Source organism: Brassica rapa, chromosome A04, assembly GCF_000309985.2.
Source record: "Brassica rapa cultivar Chiifu-401-42 chromosome A04, CAAS_Brap_v3.01, whole genome shotgun sequence".
NCBI classification, from domain to species: domain Eukaryota; kingdom Viridiplantae; phylum Streptophyta; class Magnoliopsida; order Brassicales; family Brassicaceae; genus Brassica; species Brassica rapa.
The window spans coordinates 1,078,537-1,086,973 of record NC_024798.2 but is presented as its reverse complement, the minus strand read 5'-3'; the positions used below and the strand labels follow the sequence as shown (position 1 = coordinate 1,086,973).

The 8,437-nt window shown below is 35.7% G+C and overlaps 1 pseudogene; it reads left to right on the top strand.

The window, feature by feature from the left end:
* Positions 1 to 5,483: 5,483 nt before the first annotated feature.
* LOC103863306 lies at positions 5,484 to 6,946 on the top strand (annotated as a pseudogene).
* Positions 6,947 to 8,437: the final 1,491 nt, after the last annotated feature.

The window sequence follows — 8,437 nt, the reverse complement described above, 5'->3', positions numbered from 1 at the left end:
ACAATTAATCCCCCGTGACCTTAAGTTTTTTGAAACCGATATAGTACATGAGAGAACTTGCCAAACAAAATGTCTCAATTTCGGGGGACATTTAAGTTTCCAACAAAAAGCCAAAAGTGGTTTGATATTCGGACCATAAGGAACTAAATCATGTGCTTTATCTGGAAATAATGTTTCAACCCTATATCCAGACTTAACAGAATATTTTCCTGACTCTGTGAAAGACCACCCATAAGATTCCTTCCTATCATTCCGGCTTATAGCCATGCCTCTAATAATTTTAACATCATCCGGATGTATGTATGCATTGAGCAAATCCACATTCCAAGACTTAGTCAACGGATCGATGAGATGATCCACCTTCAAAGAAGGATTTAAAAATTGGGGTAGCGTTTTTGGTTTAGCTGACCTCGGGCGAGGAGCAGGAATCCACGGATCATTCCATACGGAGATGGTCTGTCCTGATCCTACTCTTTTGATTAGCCCTTTATTAACCAGAGATCTAGCTGAGCAGATACTTCTCCAACCATAGGAAGGTGAATAAGATCTGTGAGGATACAATGGATCAGTATTCCAAAAATATCGGCCTTTAAATACCTTTGAAAACAAACAATCTGGTTTATCTATCAACCGCCATAATTGCTTAGCCAATAAGGCCGTATTAAAATCTTGAAGATCACGAAAGCTAAGACCTCCCTCCTCCTTAGATTTACATACTTTATCCCATGAAAACCAATGTATACCTCTTTTATTGTTACCACTACCCCACCAGAAGTGAGAAATAGCCCCTGTAATTTTCTTTATAACTGTCTTTGGTAATCTATAACAAGACATAGTATGATTTGGCATTGTCGACGCCACTGAATTTATCATCACCTCTTTCCCGCCCTTAGTTAGGAACCGGATCGTCCAACTGTTCACCTTATTATTTACTCTTTCATTCAAAAAACCAAAAATTTGTGTTTTAGATCCACCCAAACTTTCTGGTATTCCCAAATAATTTCCCATACCACCTAATTTAGTTATGCCAAGTTTATTTTGAATTTCCACCCTTTGTGACTCTGGTACCTTATGACCAAATTGCAAAGATGATTTATCAAAATTTATCAGTTGGCCCGACACAGCTTCATAGTCTTTGAGGAGCTTGAGGATAACATCACATTCAATCACATTCGCCTTACAAAAAAACAAACTATCATCCGCAAAGAGCAAATGTGAGACCGCAGGTCCTCCTCGCGATATCTTAAGTCCTGTTAACCTTTTTCCTTGTAATTGTTATATTTCTATTATTATGTATTAGTAGTTTTCCTTATTCTAGTAGGTTTAAGTTTTGGATACTTTCCTTTTTACTTTTCTTGTAATCTCCTATATAAAGGGAACACTTATTCATTAATGAAATACACAGAAACATTCAACTCTAAATCTATTTTTTTACAACATGTTATCAGCACGATAGCCTCTAACACCCTGAGCCTAAAACCAAATCCTTAAAACCCTAAACGAAAAGGAATCTACCTCGGAACTTCAAAGGGGTCGTTCTTCCAAACCGTGAGGACCCAGAAAACGATCAAGATATCAAATCGAAGCTCTTGCCAAGACGAATCAGTCAGTGCAAACCGTTTGTCGATCTGACCACCGACACGCCCTCACACCCCGATACAGTGCACGCCGATTTGCTTTGGAACCCTAATCTGAACACGAACCCTAATCCGTTCTTACTCGTGTCCCAGCTCGTCAGCATCCGATCAGCTCCAGCCCTAAGGTGTTCCTGATCCTAGACGACCTCAGCTTCCCGCTCGCATAGCAACCAGCTCGCATCCGTCCGTGTGCAGCTCGAGGTTCATCCGTTCATCTTGGTGGTCCGGTTTCAACAACCTGCAAACAAAAAGGTAACCCTAATTCTAAGAACATGAGAATTGAATTTGGATTATTTGTAAAGATTGAAACCCTAAAATCTAATCCTTAAGATGAAAGCCATAGGATAATAGATCAAACCCTAAAGAGTAAATCGGAGCTCGAATAAGTCCGATCCCCTAAACACTAAATCGAGATTGATCCATTGATCAATTAAAATCATAACCTTAAAGGTTTTTGAATCTCAAATCAAATCCTTTTGATCAAAGATCAAAGTTTTCGAAATCTCTTAAACCCTAATTTGGAAAATTGGTTTTAATTTTTGATTTGAAACTTGAGTGTTTGACTGATCGCCTAGAACTATGATTAGGATTGTTTTAAACTTGAATCTGAATTGCTTATCTTGTTTAAACTGAAACCCTAATAACCTAGAAACCGAATTTGGAGTTGTGGCCATGTGGCCTTTATACATTCTAGGTTAATTGTTCTAGATTATATCATGTGGCCGTGTAGCCTTGTTGCATTCATATCTGAACCTGATCACTACTGATTGATTGCAATTGAACTTAGAATCTAATGTTAGGATTGTATTGAAACAAAAATCAAGTGGCCGCATGATTTGTCCTTTACTTGGCCATGTGTGTTTGTCTGATTGCATTGTATAGAATTCATCTATTGTAGGATTGCAATTACACAACAAACTATATGCATTGATCTGAATCATTAGCCGTGCGGCTTGTTTTCTTATTTTGGCCGTATGGCTTACTCATGGCCGTGTGGCTTCTACCTGGCCGAGAGGCATAAAATCTTAGCCATAAGGCTTGCTTGCTTGATTGATTCTATTAATTATGAGTTAAGTCTGCTAGATTAATTGCATATTGAATCTGAAACCCTAAATATTGAATTTGAATCTCTAAGGGCCTTGAAATCTTAAATTGCATGATATTGATCCAAATTGAGTTTAGGTTTGATTCTTATTATTTTGACTGATCTAATTGATGTCTTGAAAGCTAAGGTGGTAGATTATTTTTATTCTCATAAAATCAGACAAGTTATGAACATGTATAAAAGAAGTCTATGACTCAACATGGATAGATCAGATTAGTGCATAGTCGATGGTAGTAAAGAGGAAACTCATACAGTCCGCACTTTATCATCGTCACCAATCATAATGGCCAAGTTAGTATCCGTGAGGGTGTTTTTGGTCGAGGACCATAGTCCAACATGTCCGACCAGAGTATAGAGTGCTCGACAGCAAAGGTTCACTTCTTGACCATGCACACACGATGTCAGAAGACATGAGAAAAGACCTGAAAGGTCGAAGTGGTTCAATTATGGTTCAGTAATAAACTTAGCTGATTTGTTTACTTCCCACCCGCATGTTCAGGACAGCTCACGCATCAGATGCGTAGACTAAAAAACTTCCACTGAGGTTCACATCAGGGAGAGTAGTATGTGTTGTACTCTTTTTCCTTCATCATGGTTTTGTCCCACTGGGTTTTCCTGATAAGGTTTTAATGAGGCAACATTAAGCGTATTACAATCATGTATGGTTATGGCATCCAAGGGGAAGTGTTATAAATCCATTGATGGATATCCATAACCGGTCCGGTCTTTAACCGGCACATACACTTAGAGAGAGAGACGGCCCAACCCTAGAGAGAGATGGCCACAACTTGGAGAGAGAGAGAGAGAGAGAGGCGGCTTGGAGAAAAGGAAATCATCTTTTATTTTCCTTGTAATTGTTATCTTTACATTCTTATGTATTAGTAGTTTTTCTAATCCTATTAGGTTTAGGTTTTGGATACTTTCTTTTTTACTTATCTTGTAATCCTCTATATAAAGGGAACACTTATTCATTAATGAAATACACATAAACATTCAGCTCTAAATCTATTGTTATACAACAGGTTGCACTTTATATTTCCAAATATTGTGGTTTGCAAGTTACCAAATTAATAGCACTAATTTGTTGGTAATTTTGAAAATAGAATATATTCTATAAAAAAATATTGCCAAATCTTATCAATATTGAGTGCAAACAACTAATTGACATGTCTACTGATTGACAGCCCTAATTTCATTTGAAAAAGATTAAATAAACGGGTTAGTCTAAGTTATTTTCATTATATAAATTGCAATTTTTTTAATCAAAATAATTTTAAATAAAATAAAATATTGTTATTTAACATATGGAAAACATATATATATATATATATATACCAAAAATAAAAATATTGCACAAATATTATAATGCTTAATAAATTCTTTACATAGTATATCTTAAGAGGGTTAAAAATTAATAAATTTATGGTATATATACTAAAAATAAAAATATTAACGCAAAAAAAAACTAAATATCGAAAATTAAAGTTTTGTTAGAAAATACTCCCGCGATTTTAAAATGCGGATCAAAATCTAGTAATAATATTAAATCTGGATCATTCAGAATTGAATGGTTTCCTTACTTGTGGATAGGATATTCCCAATATATTATAACTTTCTTTTTGAATGATCTTCTTAGTAATTGCAATTATCAATACCAAATTTGTCAGCAAAGATCTTTAGGCTCCGATTGGTAAATATTGATTAATCGTGGAATTGTGAAAAAATAGTTAAGTGGTAGAAAATATTAAGCTCCAAACAATTTTAAAAATTGCAGAATGGCAGATACATATTATATTAACTAAAATATTTTATATGATATTCATTTTATTATAATAAAAAACACCAATAATTAAACTAATTATTAGAAAATGAGAAAATAAGTAAAATTTATTAAATTATTTTATTTCTTATTATAAATATTTAGCTTATTTTTAATATGTCTTAAAAATAATTGAAATCTTATAATATGATAAAAAAAAATTATAAAACAATTTTATTTACAACATAACTATTTATCATTAAAAATTTGCTATTTATTTAAAACTTTAAAATGATATGATCATATAATTTAATGAAAAAGTGTTGATTTTGTAAATAATTCACTAAAACTCACTTTTTCACTTAATGAATTTTTTTTTGTATTTTTGTCAGTGAAAACATAAACTTATTTTTTTGTATTTTTTTTATTCCGCAATTGATTGGTAAAAAAACTTACGGAATCTTTGATCAAAAAAAAAAAACTTACGGAATCACGTTTAAAATGTAACTCCGCAAAGCTATTTCGCAAAGTTACCAATTAGAACCTTAATCTTTTTTTTTTTTTGCCAAGTTGTTAGTAAAGATCTTACGTGGAAAAACGTGGGATTTGGACAGGATAGTTGAAACTTGAAAGAAATCATATTTTTGCTGGACACTTGGGCAGACGAAGCCCCATCAAATCATTTAATTACATTTGGATTTATTGACTTGGTATTTCACTATTTCGAACGAAAAAAAGTCCAGAAAAACCCTTAATCAATATCAACATTTGTACTTCTAACAAAAAAAATCAGTTCTATAAATAGGGGACAAAGTAATTAGTAATCATTTGTGAATAAGCTCAAGGTTTCATTCAGATTTGATTCTCCCGTACACATTTCTTTTTTTCTCCCAGGAGTTGTGAAACTTGAAGGTAATAATAGTTTATCCTCTCTTTTTCCCTGAGTACTTTTCCATTCCACTTGCTTCCACCATAGCTTTCTCAATTGTTTCACTGAGCTTGTTGTAAATGGATTTAAGCAGTCGAGAAAGATGTATCGAGGGATGTGGCAGTATCCTAGAAATTCCAACCTTTGCTGTATCTACAGAGTCCCGAAAAGTATGCGCGACGTAAACCCAGAAGCCTACACGCCTCAGTTTGTCCTTATTGGACCTCTTCACCATTCAATGAAATCTCAAGCTCTCAAGGCTCTTGAAGTCGGAGAAGATATCACATACACAAAGTCAATGGGATACTTAAACATGGAAGAGCATAAGAAAGTTTACTTGGCTGCATTTGGAAAAAGGCTTGTTGAAGGGGGAAAGACCATCGATGAATTCAGAAAAATGATCAAAAAAGAGGAAGAGGCAATCAGGGCGAGCTATTCGGAATCAACAACCTGGATTAACTCTCCAGAGTTCGTGAAGATGGTCCTGCACGACTCTGTTTTCATAATAGAGTTCATGATGAGGTATCTCGTAAAAGATCGTGAGAACTCAGAGAAGATAGGAGATCCTCTCATGGATGAGAATTGTCTTACAGACACAATCTTTGGTGATCTCATCTTGCTCGAGAACCAGCTTCCTTACCTAATCCTTGAGAACCTGTTCGATCCAATCGTCCCAAGCATCTGCCCGTACCAAACATTCCGAGACTTAATCATCAGATTCATGGACTTCCAAGGTAAAATAGGAGAGAATTCCAAATTTAGACATTTCAATGATGTTCAGGCTTGTTCACGTGGAGACACTTCCTACGCATGAAGAAAAGAGATGTAAACCGATAGATCATATGTATAATGCGGATAAGCTAGATAGTGGGGGAGTAAAATTCAAGAACGTAGGAGAAGAGTTCTCTATAATGTGAGATTCGAGAACGGTTGTTTGGAGATGCCTCGTCTTAAGGTTGTGGACAGACTTGAGATGATACTGAGGAACATAATGGCTCTTGAGCAATGCCATTACCCTGACAACGCCCATGTATGCAACTACGTCTTATTCCTAGATAACCTAATTGACACTGATAAAGACGTTGACTTGCTTGTCGAGAAAGGTAACTCCTTTTTGGAACATGTCCTTAATTTATATCAGTCTACATATATATGTATTGAATGGTTTGTGGTGGTTTCGGATTTGAAAGGAATCATAAAAAATTGGATTGGGCAACCCACTTCAGTTGCGCAGATGATAAACAAGCTTGGGTTAGGCACCATTGCATGTGGCTCATACTATTATGATATAGCGGTTGAAGTCAACAAGTACTATACAAACCCGGTGAATAGGTCAAAGGCCGTCCTCAAGCGTGTGTATTTTTGTAGCCTATGGACAGGGACAGCCACCATCGCCGCTACGTTTCTGTTGGGGATGACACTTATCCAGACCGTGGCATCGATCATTCAGGTTACGTAGAACAAATCTAAGTGATGATGTTGCATCTCTATCTATCTCTCTTTTAAATAATCTCTCTGTGCTACGTACTTCTTAATCACCTCTCTCAATACTATGTACTTCTAAATAATCACATCTCTCTCTATACTATGTACTTCTAAATAGTCATGCAGAATACCAATTTCTCTTCCCTCATTTCTAGCTCTCTTTTAAGATAGTTTGTATTATTTTATTTTTTGAAAAAATGTTAAATTTATTTATTTTAACCTGTTTTATACTTTGTGTTACATTTTGATAGATTTTTTCATAAGATCAAACTAAGATTCATGTAGCTATCGTGTTGCTAACCAGATGGCTAGGCCTCTCGTACACGCCTGGTCACGGATGGAAGAGAGCCTGTTACGCACACTCTTGTCCACCGTTTGGATTAGTTGTTCCGATGACCTCGATTTTTCTCCATATTTCCTATGGTTTCGTTCCCTCCATAAAACATAAGTAGATTGAAACACATATCTCACAAGGAATGTTTCAGTCGTGTCTCTGTCTTGATCGAGTAGGAGTTGCAGCCTGCAGGAGTTGTTCCCACTGGTTAGTGTAGCGCGCAGATAGCAAATTCTTTGTTAATCCTTTTCAAACCTCCTCTGAAATTGTTAATCCTTTCCAAAAATCCTCTGAAAAATTGCAAGTAAAGAAAAGATGATTTCTTGATTCTAAAGGGTCATTACAGAACACACAAGAGCTGGGGTGTTGAGTGTTCCACTACTGAATTCTGTCTCCTGTTGCAAGTCTGTTGTGAATAGCAAGCCAAGTTATGAAGAAATATTTAGGAGTGTTGAAAGCGAACCAGATCCCAGAGCTCCAATACACTTTCGGTTGGGGTACTCTTGATAGTTTCTTAGAGCTGAAAGTTGATTTATACTTGTCTCATTTCCTCAACAACTTAACATCATCTCTTTCCGTCAGTCCTCTCTCTTTCATTTCTTTTTTTGAATAAAGGCATTCAAATTAATACATAAACTATTACAAGATAAGACGATTAGTCATAGTTGAGTAAAGTTTGCATGAAACGAGTTTCATGAATCATTGAATCCCAACCTATGAACGACAAAGGTAAGGACTAGAAACCAATAAAACAATGAAAGACATATCTAGTGATAAGAACCACGACCACGTTTTTCTCTCCCTCGAATAGACTTCCATTCCATATTTTGGTATTTGATTGGGGATTTTATCTCCCTCCCACCTTTTGTCAAACTGAGCGAGCTAGAAGGCTCTGTCTCAACTTCATTTACATCTCCTAACACTTTGAACCGAGAAGGACTCTCGAATGCACAAGGAATAGGTGATGTGGTTAAGGGATCAGCAACTAAAATTTCACAAACCTCAGTGTTGATAATTGTTGATGGAGAATACTCCATAATAGGTGCTGTAATGGGAGTAGATTGTGAATCTACTAATATGGTGGCAGAGTTTAGCGAGGCAGTGTTGTTCTTTTGCTCTAAAATAGGTTGCAAATTAAGCCGGAGTGATTTCAAGTTCATATACGAGACCTTCAATCTCTTTAATATGC